At 51.7% G+C, this 15,466-nt stretch overlaps 1 protein-coding gene across 2 annotated transcripts in view; it reads right to left on the bottom strand.

Moving 5' to 3' along the window:
* The window catches only part of SERTAD2 (SERTA domain containing 2), a 121,618-nt gene that overhangs the window by 11,347 nt on the left and 94,805 nt on the right, over positions 1–15,466 (bottom strand). The window contains exon 1 of one of the 2 annotated variants that reach the window (XM_027452972.3): positions 8,844–9,145. The exons of the other annotated variant lie outside the window; for it this stretch is intronic. The gene's annotated coding sequence lies outside the window, so the exon portion shown is untranslated. Of the gene's footprint in view, positions 1–8,843; positions 9,146–15,466 lie in introns of those variants that run through there. 2 annotated transcript variants of the gene reach the window in all.

Raw genomic sequence — 15,466 nt, 5'->3', positions numbered from 1 at the left:
TTGTTAATGATCAGAAACTGCGTTTCGAGCGAGAGCTCTCCGCGCGCCGCCCACACGACTTTCTTGATAGTTTCTTCAACTCGCAGCCCGCCGAAGCCCCATTAGAAGGCTGTGCGAAAAACAAAAGGCAGCAAAAACAACCAGAAACGCCACTTCGGCACTCCGCTTCTGTCTCCGGTTTCCAGCTCCTTTTCTACCAGGCTAAAAAAAGGCAAAGCCGCAGTCGAAGGCAATCTCCGACTCTGCAGTGTGTTAAGTCTTGCAGGAAACATATGCTCCTATTAAATTGGAAACAGTTTCTAATGCTGTCAGTTTGCTAAATGTAAGGCGCTCCCTTGGAAGAAGCGGAGCAGTTTTAATGTTTTTGACTAACTGCACACACCAAACAGAGTACGTCTGATAAAGCCGGAATGGGCTCCAATAAATATAGCTTGGGATAAATTACTGCCTCATTAAGTAATTGTTTGGGAAAAGCAGAGCAGGTTTTCTAGATTATAGCCGTGTTATTAAGGGTGTTTATAATATTAGGAATTCTATCGGGGTAGCAGACCTTAATACAAGTTTAAATCAGACGAGCACTTGTTAGCTCGTTAAGCCATTAAAAACTACCCTGGCAGAACGAGGAGGTGAACAAGACTGCACAGGTTGGGCGCTGCGAAGGAAGGGGGCGGCCAGGCAAGAGCCCCGAGTACCAGCAGCTCCTGTCAGCGCAGGGGAGGAGAGGGCATAGCTGGAGAGCGCGCCGAGGCCAGAAAACGTTGAGTCAAACCGGGCTTTATTCATGCACAGGAAGGCAGCCGCGTTTACTGGAACAAGAGCAGGTTTGGATTGCCCGGCAGCAGCGATTTCTCTCTGAAAAGGTCTCAGAGTGGCAATTCTCACGTGTTCGGCCTCGCACGCAGCCTCCCCTCAGCATCCTCACGGCGGCGCCCACCAGGTGCCACAAAGACCCCGGCCTGCCCTTTTTTGGTCTCGCCCCGAACTGGAAACTTCACCGAACGCCCTCCCCAGGGCTGCTAACACCATCTCACCACCAACACCAGCTTCGACGCAGACCTCGGTGGGTGACTGCCGCTAGTGGCTGCGGCGCTCGGGGTGGTCACGGGGCGAAGCTGCCTTCGCCTTGCGCCATATCCAGACAGACCCCTCCTTATATCCTCCCCCAGCACGGCTGCACTCACCATCTACTTAACCCAGTGCCCGTGCCACCATGCAGGGACACCGAGGAGCCTCCTCGCCGGGCACGGGCTGTGCCGAGGCTCCCCCCGTGCTTCGAAGAGCCACCCCGATGAGCCGGGCCAAGGTTATTCTCCAATTCAGCCTCCACGTGGCGGCATGAAGGAAGCTGCCAGGCCTGCCAAGCGTGAATCAAATTATACCGCGCTGCGTGCACGCGGCCCGGGACGGCTCTGCTGCCAGTAGCCAAAGCTCAAGGAGCAGGATCTGCGTTACGCACCTGGGCACCGGCAGCAGGAAACCGGAGCTGCAGGAAATAAAACCGGGCGCTGCGCTAGGCCAGCTCCTCGGACTTTACTACGCGATTAGCTGATGATTCAGGAGGCTCTGCTTGCTGTCACCTGAAAAACACGCGAGGGCTTCTACGCACAAGTCTCCCCGGGAGCAGCCGGGCTGCTCTGCCTGCTCTGTGCTGCTGTTTCTTTGCTGGCACCCGGGGCCTCCTCGCCCGGCAGCCGCCAGCCCTGCCGGCGGGAGCGGGGCACGAGGAGGGCTCCATGCGGGGAGGAGCAGGGCCAGCATCTCTTCCAGCAGTGGAGCAGCAGCAATTAAGGTGGCCGTGTAGCGCTTCGGGGCCCAATTGGGCCGAGAGCCGACCGCCTGCCTTTTCTTCCCACTTCAGAGCCCGCAGGCACCGGCAGAGCGAAAAGCGCCGGCTGAGAGGAGGCTCCTTGCTTGGAAATTGCGTTCGAGACGATCTGAAAGGGGCTCGTGCAGCCACAAGAAAGTGCCTGCTCAAATGCCACACCTGCAACGCCAAGATGCTACTGGTCAGTCTCTACGGGAGGGTGACGAAACAGCAGGGCCGGCTGTACATCCTTCCTCCCTCCCAACAATAGATCGGGGCAGCGCGGCGTTTCAGCGCACAAGACGTCTCGACAGGCACGTGCATGTCACGATCTGGCTGATATTTTTAGTGTATGCAGGGACCGAGCTCTACGGGATGTGTGCGATTCCTATAAAGGTTAATGAGAGCGGTGTGTGCACCCAAGAGGGACCAGACCCCTTCGTGGGTAATAAGAGAGAGTTTTTCCTCGCGTCTTTATAATGACTTGGTAAGAGTCCTTGCTTGCGAGAGGATCGCAGCGCCTTTTCCCCAAAGATAGCTTGTTTTTCCCCCTCCTTGCAGACCCTTAATAAACACTTGGGGGAAAAAAAAAATACCCACACTGCTGTGGAAAGAACTGAATGGTTTGCCAAAAAGTAGGTTATTGCTCTGAAAACAGTGCTGAATAAATTATCACAGTCAAACTGAAAAGCAGCAAACTGAGGGGGGGGGGGGGGGAAGGGAGGGGAAGAGAAAAAACTCCAAAGAAACGTATACAGCAAAATGCAAAACACATCCCAGCAATGACAAGTCATTTTAGTTTCTGGCCTGCAGGTTTTATTTGTTAACCAGTTTCTTGCTATTGAAAGTTAAAAGAGGAGAAAAACAAAGATTGTAACAGAAGGCATTTCCCTGGCACTTTTTAAAGGAGTTACACTGCACATGGGTTGTTTTCAACATCTTCACTTAAATAAAACGAACACAGCCCTGCAAACAAGAAAAGCCTGTGAGAAAAGCACCCGCCCGCCCTCGGGTTTCTTTTAGGGACGTGGAAAAGCTGCAAGGCATTTCTCCACCAGCAAGACCCCCCCCCCCAAAAAAAAAAAGTAGTTAAAGTTTGACATGAGAGTTTGCTGAGACGGTGTTGAGTGATGTTAGGCAACACGATGACTGCTGGCCTCTCAGCCCGCTGCACTGCAGCTCTCACATCTGTAGAAACACAGCGTGTGCTTCCCCGTCCAGCGAAGGAGCCTTCGGAGAGCTGATAAAGGGAACTTTGGCCAGCCTTGAGCTACTCTCAGCGATTACCAGCCACGAGTCGGAGAGGAAAGAGATTTAATTTTTCCCAGCACCTGTTTGATTGCACAATAAAACTACTCCAGCGAAGCAGTCCCCTTTGAAATCGTCACCGTACGGTCCACGTAAATTTTATGTGTAGTGGTTTAAACATTCTCAAATAAACCACTTTGACTTATACAGGGACACCCCTTTAACAGCATATTTTAGCAATTCAATACATACTCTGAAGCTCGCTCACTGCAGGTCAATTAACGTGGAACAAAAACTCGATCAGAAAGTAAGTCCCTGGGAATTAGGAGGGGAAAATACAGACGGAGAAGAGACTGGGAAACTGAAACTAAACCTCCTAAACCTCATTTTTTCAGTCAGACACAAGCCATTCACCTCACCCAGGACGTTGTTACGCTAGTTTTCCCCACAATTAAACAAAAAGCAAAAACAAACGAAAAGAAAAGGGGAGAAGAAAAAAAAAAAGAGCCAGCAAGCCTTCTGACAGCACATATGTCCAATGTACGTTCCGCTGACAGCCCCGAGAAGCACGGCAGCAACAGGAAGCTTTCTGCTGTATGCTACATGCATACAGAAAATATGATCTCACTTCTCACTCGCGAGGCGTTTGTGTAATACTTCAGTTAGGGGAGGAAAGGGGAAGGGTTGCTTCGGTGGCCGGCTTTGCCAAACAGATGGAGAGGGAGGGGAGGAGAGCCTAGGCCGTGTGCTCCGTCACCGGAGGGTAACCTAAGCGAGTCACGGCCCCCCTGGGACAGCTGGCACCGAAGTCACCCCGGTCAAAACCCCTCCGACGGCAGCACGGCGCAATAAAGTGTAAGTCACTCCTCCTGCACGGGGCCGGGCGGCAACAAATCATGCTCCCAGAAAAGGCACAAACGGAGAGGGCTCCCTCACGGGCTCACGTACAGAGATAAGGAAGCAGAAGGTTACCACTAGCCGTAAAAACGCCGCGGTTTGCGCACGAACGCCGGGCTCCTATCTTGATGAAGCGTGTATTTTAAAAATATGCAAATCCTATGCACGCACGTGTACCTGCTAACCACTTCTTCCAAGGGTGAAAGGCTGCCTGTAAAAACACATGAAAAGGAAAGGGTTTGTGGAGGCACCGGAAGATGACGGCGTATTTCTGAAATAGGTTTTCAAACTTCGTTTTGCAGCTACCTGAAGTTAAGACAAAGCTGCCTGTAGGCATCTGAAACTAGTCAGACCTGCTGTAGCAGTTGCGCACAGTCTGCTTCAAATATGCCCTCCACGCTCCTTCCAACCTCCACCCCAACATATATCCGCATAGTTTGCCTCCGACCATGGGTGGTTCTTTCTATAGCGCAGCTCGCTCAGCCTTGCTGCCTGCCTGGCACGCCAAGAGCTTGTCAGAGGCTGATGGTGCAGGCCTCGGTACCAAAAAGCTTGGCAACTGTGAAAGGAGGAGTCGGTAATTGTCACGTTTCCACCGAAGGCTCAAACAGCACGAGGGGTTCTGGGGAGGTCGAAGATCTGGGATCAAGAGAGTTGTTTGTTTTTTTCATTAGAGATCATCTGAGCAAGTTTTCGGGTGAGTTTAGATCTTTCCACCAAGTCAGGGTTCCTTTGAAAAAGGAACTTCTTTCTTCTGCTACTTCCATATACCGCCCAGTGTTAAAAATAACATTGAAGAAAACAACCCACTTTTGCACTTTTCTCTTTTGTAACACACTAGAACACAACTTTATTCAAACTTGCCTGGGAGCAGAAGCTGCCAGATGAAATCAAATACGTCCTACTGGTGCGAAAGCAAGGGAAACAAGCTTTGGCTCCCAGTAATTACTCGGACTGAGATTCGTGTCATTCAATGCCACTTAAAACTCAATTCCAATGTGTTATTAATGAGAAGTTCCTCGTTAAGCCCACTGCTCATCAAAACACCAACCAGGTCATACAGACTGGGAACCTGGGGCGTTGTAGGGAAACCCTACAGTTATGTGCCATGCAGGGCAGAGGACTGAACCCGGCCCCGTGTTTGGGCAAGTGATGGCTCGAACTTGCACACCCAGGACACTGAGCACGGCTGTGACACACAGCAGCACCTTGGCCCCTCTGATGTGGCGGTGGCCACTGTCTCGCTTGCCCCATCTGAGGCCTGGTCTCAGCAAAGCGAGGTGTGAAAGGCTCAAACTTGCTTTCTGGTGGCTTTTGGGCTCTGTAAGTCTTTTCCTTGCTCCTCACTAGGACTTCACACCTTTCCTGAAGCCCACCTGCGCCGTACCCTCCCGCTGCGCTGTGCCCCCAGAGACGGTCCCGGCTCTCCCTCACGAACACCCCTCAAAGCAACTCTTCCCCGGCCAGGAATTCCCCTTCGAGCTGGAGGAATCTCCCAGCTGCTCGAGCATGGAGCCTTCACGGCTCCTCCCGGTCGCTCTGCGATGACACAGAGCATCTGACACGCTCGGCCAGGCCCACGGCGCCGCACGGTTTCTGTTCTGCACGGTGACACACCGCCTGGTCCCCGCCTGGTCCCCGCCTGGGTAGCAGCGAGGGCACGGAGCCCGCTGCGCTCGGTGCGGCACCAAGGCGGGACGGGACGAGCAGCCTTATTTCTTCCACGCAGCCGCTGCGCTCTCCCAGCCACATGTTTGCTTTGAACTTTGTTTTTGCTCGACTTCAGCGCACCCAACGGCAAAGTTAGCGCCGCGTTTACAGGGCTGCCTTTCCCCGCTTGCGTTGAACAGTCAGCATTGTTATTTTATTTCTTTTTTTTTTTTTGAGTGTTTGCGCTGGTAATGCTGAACAAACCAAAAAACCTGCAGCCTCCGCTACAGCAAACACAAAAATTGACTTTGTTTATAGAAGAATTAAAGAACTAACACGTGTTGGAGGGTCCCTTTCCACTTACAGAAAGCAGGCACTTCTTCATGACAGCACAGCTTTTCTGACTGGCAGGAGCTTGGACACAAAACAAGCGGCAGAAAACGTGCAACGCTGGGCCCCCGGAGAAAGTCGGCACTGTTCTGGGATTGGCAAATTTGACTTCCTTCAAACCATTAATTAGCAAGAGCTTCATCCACACTCCAGGCCCGTGCGCACTGCCAACCTGCTTCCATTTAAACTGGACCTTGCTCCCTCCTTGGGCACACTCGTGATCTTTGGACTCGGTAGCTGAGCGCTGCCGTTTCTGGCACTGATTTGTGCGTGTGCGCCTGCTCCGGCGCTGCTGCAACTGGAGCTGCCTCCTCCTGCGCCGCTCGCACGTAGGGAGCTGGCTCGGAAGAAGGTGTATCCCTGCAATCCAGACCTTATAAAAAGTAGATTACCAGAAAACTACTTACACTTTCAGAGCGCTGCCTTCTCCCCGCCTGACAGATTACACTTTAAGATGTTACATAAAAGCAAAAATAGTCACAAGTATTTTGGATCACCTGTCTGGCGTTAGCGCTCTCGGAGATGAACTGTGCCAGGAGTGTTTTACATCAGCGTGAAAAAAGTCAGAGTTCCTGAAAGGATTTTTTTTTTTTCCCCTATGAATTATTTATTGGAAAAATAAAAGCAGCTTGTGTAAATGATGGCAAAATCCTTCAAACTAGATACCGCATAAGATCTGCTGTACTTCACGGAAGCTAAAAAAAAAAATTTGGAATATGAAATTTGAGGGTTTCCTTGATAGTAGAACATTATCTCAAACTCCTCGGTGCCTCTCAGGCAGACAGTTCGAGTGCCTGGGTTATTTATATCATTATTTCTACCAAAACACTGAGAGAAACAGTGGCATTACTTCATCTTTCCCATTAAAAAAAAAATAGCAGGTGTACAAAGGAATACAATTACATTTCTTAATAAATCAGCACCTACAGACGTATTTAATGTTCTTAAAGACTGCTTCATCTACAGACAAAACCTGAAGTACCTACGGCTAGCAAGTTTCTTTTTGTTTGTTTTTAATCAGCTTCAGAGAGAAAGAAATCAGCTCGGCACGAAAAATCAAAGCGCTGCTTTAACATGCACAAAGTCTAGCTTCGTTCGTTAGCAGTCCAATCCAGTTCCTGCCCAAAAGGAGTGGGCGGTTTTTGCCACCAACTTAAATGGAAGTAGGATCAGTCACGGAAGGAGGAAAGCCTACAGCTGTGCTGTTAGGTGCTGCACTGTGTGCCTGGACAATGAAGTGTCCCCTAGGACCAGCTCTCGGATACCTGCCTGGCAGCACGAAGTGACAGCCTGCTGCTATCTCCACCACCACCGCTGGCCTGCTGTTAAATCACACCCCAAAGATACCACCTTAAAAAAAAAAAAAAAGTGTGCGTTTTAACTTCAGGCAGGAAAGGCTACTTCAGGCTCACCCTGCCTAATCCACTGCTCCATTTCTGAGGCAGTACGTGTATAAAGCTACAGCAACTTCACAGCTCGTCTCCACAGTTTGCTTTACCAAGTGACAGCTTCCCGTGCGCTTCAGTAGGAACCGAGGAGCCTTCAAAAAAATTCAGTACCCCGTGAGAAGCCCGCGAGACTTAGCACCGACACATCTGGATGGAGCATTTTACGCAGGTGAATCCCTACAAACCTGACTAAAAAGGCAGGAGCTGCCTCTTCGACTCAAACCGTGAGCCGCGCTTCAGACACACAGGCATACAACCGATGTTAGGGGGCAGCCAAGCCCTCTCCCACCATTGTTTGAGCAATAACACGCTCCACGGCGGCCAAATCCAGCACCCACTGACGGCAGCGAGAGCCACCCTGCTGACTTCACCGGGCACCGGCTGAAAAAGCCTGCACTTCCCTGAACCCCAGAGCTTTGGGCTGGCCTGAACGCAGGCGACAGCTCTGATGTGCCGCGCCGCTGGCCGGCGAAGGGGCGAGCGGCCCCCTGAGAGGGGGGCAAAATGGGCAGATTTGGTTAATTTTACGCACGCGGCTGACCGGCAACTGCGAGTTTGCCACCGACGGTCCCTGAGGGATGGCACACGAACCTCTCCGCAGATTTCCAGCTAAAGCATCCCAGCATTTTCCAGCTGCGCTTGACTTAGTGCAAGCCATGACAGCGGGTAACCGCACGCCGATTTTCGTGCTCAAAGCAAGCTTCTCTCCCCAGATCCTGACACATCCTGCCGGCTCCCCACGCACCGAGGCGAGCGAGGCAGCGCACGCCCTGCATGGGGAGAGAGGGGCACTGCCAAAGAAGATTTGCTGCCCGGGGCTGGAGTCCCACTCGAGGCACAGCGTCTCCACCACCGCTTCCCGAAGACGAACAACCCCTGCCCGCTTAAGTTCCCCCCCCACAGCCCCCGTTTCTCCTCCCTGGCTCAAGGAGAAGCCCCGCTAATCCCCAGCCAGCCCCGGGAGGGGTCCAGGCAGCGGGCTGGCTGTGCCCAGCCATATGTCAGCCCTGCTCCTGGGCACCCCAAATCCCCCCCAGGCCCTCGGGCTCGCCTTGCCACCGCACCACCAACTTCAGGGGAACCCCAAAACCCTTCTCTCTTCTCAGGAAACCGGAGGGTGGCTGGCTCCTGAGGGCTCAAACGGCTCCCCCAGTGCTCGCAGTGGGGTTTCCTCCACTGGGGGGACTTTTGGGGGGCCAGCCCCGACCCAAAGCAAGCCCACCACCAGCACCTGCTCGTGCTGGGGGCGCCGCGCATCGCCCAGGGGAAAGAGGAGGGGGCAGGCAGCTTTTAAGGACAACTCCAGCCCTTTGGGGCTCACCTGCCCCCCCTCTTTCAGGCCGTGGGGCCCCCCAGCAGGGGGAATAGGGCGATTTGAACAGCCCCCCCCCCCCGGCCCCACTCACCACATGCAGCTCCCCCTGGGAACTCAAGCCTGGGGGGGTCGGCACCTCTCGCCCTCAGAGCAGCTCCATCTGTCGCTCCCGCGCCGGCTGCGAGGAGGAGGAGGAGGAGGAGGAGGAGGAGGGAGGAGGAGGAGGAGGAGGAGGAGGCAGTGTGAGGATTTAAGCCTCCGCTCCGGCCCGGCGGCTGCGCTCACGCAGCATTATACAATGGAGGAGGAGGAGGAGGAGGCGGGAGCAGCCCCGGCTCCAGCACCCGCCGCCAGCACTGACGCCAGGGGCGGCTCTGGCGAGCTCCTCGCCCTCCGGCAAAGCCCCGCCTCAGCCCGGCCTTCCTCCCCTTGCCTCCTCCTCCTCCTCCTCCTCCTCTCCGGGCTCGGCGGCCCCGGGCGGCAGCGGGCCCCGCTCCGGGACAAAGGCGGTCGCCAAGCGCCGACCGCAAAAATCCCAAATATCCCGGGCAGCCCCGGGGGGGGGGTGCTGCTGCCTGTGTCCCCCCCCCTCCCCGTCCCCCCTTTGCCTCAGCCGGGGGCTTTACCTGAGGGGACGGCGGTGTCCCCCCCCTCTTCCCCTGAGGGAAAGCTGGGCCCTCAGAGAGGTTGGTTCCCTCAAATGTGGGGGGGTTCCCTCAAATTTGGGTGAGTTTCCCCAAATTTGGGTGTTTTTCCCCAAATGTGTGTGGATTCCCTCAAATTTGAGTGGGCTCCCTCAAATTTGGGTGCGTCCCCTCAGATTTAGGTGGGATCCCCACACCCGTGCGGGCTGCAGCACCTCAGGGTCCTGGCGCCATCCGGGGCGGTCGTGTCCCGGTGTGGCGCCTGTACTCGGGGCCAATAAAGCTTTAAGAGCAGCCATAAAGGTGATTATTAGTCATTAAGAGCACGACGTGTGTAGGTATTACGCTCCGAACGGCCTGTAATGATTTGTGATCCATCACGCTGACGGGCTGCTTGGAAATCCAAGTTCCCTTTCCAACCCGAAAACCGAAAAGAAGAATGGGACCTGGAAACCCTACGTCAAAAACCCACAGAGGACAGGGGAAAAAAATAAAAATGGAGTGAACCCGCCAAAAGAGAAGGGCGATTTTATGGATTCTTGAAATTAGAACTGAAATTAGAACATCTAATTGGGGCTTAAAACAAAAAGACTGGAGACACCTCTCCTCCTCCGTCTGAGGAAATCCAGGCTCTGTCATCCTCTGACTGCCGGGCAGAGGTGGCCCTGAGGCAGGTTCGTGAAGCCATCCCGAGCCCTTTACTGAATTTTGTCCCTGATAAGTGACTTTTGAACGGATCGCAAGGCGGCAGAAATTAAAACCTGGATCTCCCCTGGCTGGATGCTTCCTTGCAGACGGAAAATTTGGTGCTCGGGCTCAGGAAAACAAGGCTCTTCTTGATTTAACAGCCGTCATAATAAAAATCACTCAGTGAAAGGAAAAGCTTCATTTGCTTTAGGGCCTGACTGGTACCTGTCTGGTGAGCTTCAGTCCTCTCAAATGCCAGCCTGAATATTTGGACATTTTCAACTTTGTTGGCTTTTAAAAGCCAAATCCACCAAATTTCAGAGCCCTCCTTTACACTGGCGCAGAAGGGAAACAACCCCAGTGATGTCTCTGAGTCTCCCCCAGCATATTCAAGAGCAGAATAAAGCCTTCTGTAGCTACAGCACTGCGAATCCCAACCCCTTTGCTTCCTAATTGAAGCATAGATTTTTTCTTCTCCACCCTCACATTCAAGAAGGCCACGACGCGTGTCGCCAGCAGGTCACACAACAGCTGCTGTCACCCCTCCAGCACCCAGTGGGCAACTCCTTTCATGCAGGCACAGCAAGTTCAGAAACAGGCTGCAGATTTTTATCTATTTATATTATTTTAGAGCGGTTCTGGCAGCCCAATTTCCTAGCTCCACCGGTGGAAACCTTTGCTTCAGGGGGGTTGTTCTGGACTCGGAGCACGGCAGGATCTGGCCCCGTGTAATTGCGCCGGGGATGCATCCAGCCAAGCAGTGCCTGGCTTCTGGAGCTCAAAGTCCACGGCAGGCTTACAGTCCCTGTTCCTGGGTGTGTGCACGCTATCGCCAGGAGTATGGGCAGAACCACAAACATTCTCTAAATAAGAGCTGGGCTTCACTCTGATACCCAAGGCCCCAGTCTTGCCTTTTTATACTCGGCAGCAAAAGGCCTGAGCCTCTAGTGTATGAGTTTTGACCGCTCCTGACTTTGTTAGGTTGCTCCAATTTTACACTACCATAAGAGAAAACTCACTGCCCCTCCTGTTTCCTACTGTAACTCCCCTGGGCCTTTCTTGGCAGGAGTTTATAGTCACGCTGTAACTCAGATTGTTCCTCTGAACACAACGAACACAGCCTGCATCCACGCTCAGAAACACTCTCAGATGAGCATAGGTCATGACACGAATCGATACGAGCGGAGTTCCTGCCCACACTTCGCAGTGCTCAGGCCCCGCCATGCCAGGACGAGGTTAGGCGACACAGAGCGAACGATCCCGCTGCCCATCGTGTCTCACATTGCCTGGAGTGTGATTTAATGAGGCCCTGCAGGCCAGGCAGCTCGGCCCCACAGCCCCGGAGCGATCTGACCAGGAGGTGTCTGAGAGGCCCCAGCACAGTTTGCCCAAACATGTTGGTAAGCGCAGGAACAGCCTGCGACCGAGCCACAAAACGCTGGGCAGGGAAGGGAGTTGGCAGAGGCTTCCAGAAACCACAGGAGCAGGGGGAAAAGTCCCTGTGCTCCTGAGGAGCAGGCCATCGAGCTGCTCGCACAAGAGGATGACACGCTAAAAGAGAAGGAACTGTGTTTTTCAATAGTTACTGACCTGAAGCGGGCCACAAGCACAGCATAAATGCAGCCCTGTCTTTGTGCAGGGATGGACAAAGTTTGCCTGAGTGAGGCCAGGTCTTCCTTAGATCATTCAAAAACCCTCCTGTATCAAAAAGAAATCCATTAACAAACAGAAATCAAAGACTGGGAGGGGGGAACAGACACCAGGATTCTTAGGGCGATTCATTAGAAATATTAGAGATTGCCAGGTAAGCTCTGGCTATCGACGTCTGTGCCAGTTGGGAAACAGTGGCAACCTTTGGTGTGCTGGAACATCAGCACCCCTCAAAATTTGCCAAAAAAAAAAACACTCAGTGAATTGTTTCCTTTGTTCCTAAGCACATCCTTGGCCCTTTTAGTTGCTATACGTGCTAATGCTGAGACTTCACCAGGTAAATGTAAGAACAAAACACCTTCTTCATTCTCTCCCTCGATGTCTTTGCATTAGCGCACACCGGAGCTGACAGACAAACACGTAATGTTGCCCTGAGAGCAGACAACTTTTTGCAAAGTCAGACCCTGCCAGCACCAATAACCTGGGAAAAGCTAACCCAAGGGCCTGCCTGTAGCCAAGGATGCTCATCCTACCAGAGCAGCGCTCCCCACCAAGCGACGCAGGTCTCACGGGTAAGAAGCAAGCATGCCACAAGCAAAGGCACGAATTAAATGTGATTAAATGCCACTAAGCCTCGAGACATCTCCCTTCAGGCAGCTCAGGGGTCAATACTGGCCTTCTGGAGGGGGCTGTGGGCAGGTGACGACAACAGCAGCAGCCCCGAAGCAGCAGGGAGCGACGCTCAGCAGCAGCCCCTCGACCGAAGCACCGCCGGTTTCCTCAGGCAAGGTTCAGATACAAATAAAAGCAAGCACCTCAAAATAAAAAATAAAAATAAAAATAAAAAAACAAAACAAAACAAAACAAAAAAACCACCACAAAATTTGGGGTGCTGCATTACTGCAGCCTGCATCTGTGCATTACCAGGCAGCCGCACCTGTGAAAAGCTGGGCTGCCCTGCTTTAGATTTCATTTGGTTTTTATTTTTTCCTGCTGGTGCAACTCATCCGCTGTGACGAGGCTGCCGTGCACGTCCCAAGGCACAGAGGAATCAGCTGAAACAGAAGGAAGGAACGCTCCCCCTTCTCACTCCCATTTTAGCTTTTCTTTTCTTTCTTTTTTTTTTAATTTTTTTATTTTTCTGCTTTAGTTCATGTTCTTCATCTCTAATGTTTCTGTGGCAGTAGGAGAAACGTCGTTCCCTAGAATGCATAATATGCTTAATTATCATTCTCCGTTAGTTCTCTAGGAAAAAAAAAACTACAGGGGAAATCAGTTTAATTAATGAGTATGACCAAACGCAGCCTCAGTTCTAATGCAGTATCATATATTATATGTCCAATTGGGCAGTTGGTCTTACTTAGGTAAAATGAGCAGAGATGCAAAAACCACGGAGCTCGTGAATCAATATTCTGAGCGCAGCTAACCTCCTTCGTGTACTTATTCTGAGCCTTTCTGCAGACTTCGATGCCAACGTCTGTTCCCAAACACGCCTTTTGGCTTCAAGTGCTGCAGGATTGGGCCCACGGAATCCAGTAATGTACAGCTGTTGCTTGGCAGTGCCAAGGGTTGTGCCACACGGTAAATTTGTTAAGCAATAATTAAAAAAAAAATCTTAACTGAGGTAGTCATACCTGGTAGAAATCCCCCGTGTGTGTCAAGGACAAGGGTGGCAAGGTTTCGTCTGAAAGTGAGACTTGGTGATCGAGATGCTTTTCAGAAGGGCTACTCTTCACATATGAAATTATTAAGGAAATATTACGGAACAGGATTATCAGGAAAGAAAAAAAAAAAAAAAAACGCAGCGTGCATTAGCTGGCTTAGTCAGAGGAGGTTTTGCTGCATTCCTCATGCACTGAGATGACTCCCTCCCTCTGTAATTCCCTGTGCACTCCCAGTGCTCTGGAGACTGCTGGTGTGCATCATCCTCGCTCTGGCTGAAACACGCTGTCCTCTGACGGAAGTTCGCGCTGCCTACCGCTGCTGGGTCCACGCACGGCTTTCTGCTTTTCATAAACATCCTCGTTCCTTCCCAAATCCCATTCAGGCTGCATCACCTGCGAGATGTGCTTCGTTTTCGACCCAGGCCAGACTGTTCGCACCAAAGCTGACTGTGCTGCACAAAAGCTCCTAACGGGGGCTTGGCTTTTCACTCATTCTTCTCAAGACACAGTGGTCTGTGCTTCACATTGAGATAAGTTTTAAACAATCCGGGGCTGTGAAATGCTGCATTTACTTTTCTTTCCCTTTTAGTGCTCGCTCTGCAGCCTCTATCAAAAGCACAAGCCATTCTTTTCTGGAACACTTGGTTATTTTTTTTTTGAAGAGAGACTACGCTGATATTCTGATGCTCCTCTAGTACCGGGGCCAGTGTGGTAAGAGAAAAAAATCTGCCGAGAGAACTGAAGGCTCTGTTTTACAGCCGAAGAGGGAATACTTTAAATAAAGGGAAAAAAGAAAAGCAGAAACAGTGGGGAAGAATACAGAGAGATGGCCAGTCCTCAGGCCTAATTAACCACTGGTGTAAACAGATGTCACTGCAATCAAGCCAGAAGTCTCAGGCCACCCACTAGTCCCGAGCACAATCCTGACCCGATCCTGAAAACCTTAACGAGCTGCGGCTGCCGAACACGGGAGCCACACGGGTGCTTCAGAACAAAGGTTGCCACCGTCTCACTTCTGCTGACGGACAACCTGCTCTGTCGGCAGCTCCTGCATAGGCGCGTTGGAATATGTTTAGCACTGCTCCAGCCTGCTGAAATGCCGAAGGCTTGGTAGACCACACAGGGCCACCAGCAGGGCGCTGAGTGGCTCGGAGACGTTGGAGGTTCCTGCTCAGATGTGTGGTGTTAAGGAATCGTACGGCAGTATCGGGGTGTTTGAGGCTGGGGTGGCACACACAAAATGGTGTCGTGGCTACGGGGTTGGTGTAGGATTGCAATGTTATATAGTATTTAAAACTATGTCACCGTAATATGATGTGTTCATGCTCAGATGCATTACTGGGGGGAAATAAACTATTTCAGCCCTTATTTACATGAAAACATGAGTTAGTACGCTGACATCCAAATGAATGCGCCCACCTCTAGCTGCTTCTGCTGGCACGAGTACAACCTGTGCAGCATATGAAGCTCCTACACCATTCAGGGGGCTTGGGCGGTTCGTTTCAGACTCGTTTCTGCAGCTCCTTAGAGCCACTAGATTCAGGCAGTACCTACCAAGTGAGACCAAGGGATTCTTGAGGTAATCCAAACTTGCAACAGTAAATCCTTCCTCCAGCCATCCCAGGTGCAAACCTCTCTACAGACGATGTTAATCTGAAGTCCCTTCAGGCAGACTGTTTGCTGGGGGGCTAATTTTAGGCAATCAGTGAGTGACCTGCACAACTTCTTTAAGAAAAAAACCCCAAGCCCCGATAAAACAGAAGTTGAATCTGCAGGGCCAAATTTAGAAGAGCAAGAGAGGAGCTGACAAAAAAACCTAGCACAAGAACATCAAATGTAGCATAAACTCCCACTGCCGTTCTGTTCCACTACAAATAAACGAAGATCATATAGAACTGAACTCATTGAGGCTGTGCACTGAACGTACAAGCCTTTCCGTTTTAACCCTTCACAAAATGTGTGAATTTGTTAATTATGTGCAAAGGAAGGATTTTTAAAAAAGAGTGAATGAGCATATCGGATGCTTTTACTGCTGACGACTGTGGTAATGATTCATTTTCCCTCTCTAC

The sequence above is a fragment of the Anas platyrhynchos genome, chromosome 3 (assembly GCF_047663525.1).
Source record: "Anas platyrhynchos isolate ZD024472 breed Pekin duck chromosome 3, IASCAAS_PekinDuck_T2T, whole genome shotgun sequence".
In the NCBI taxonomy this organism is placed as follows: Eukaryota; Metazoa; Chordata; class Aves; order Anseriformes; family Anatidae; genus Anas; species Anas platyrhynchos.
The sequence above is the reverse complement of the archived record's forward strand: the minus strand, read 5'-3'. Positions and strand labels throughout refer to the sequence as shown.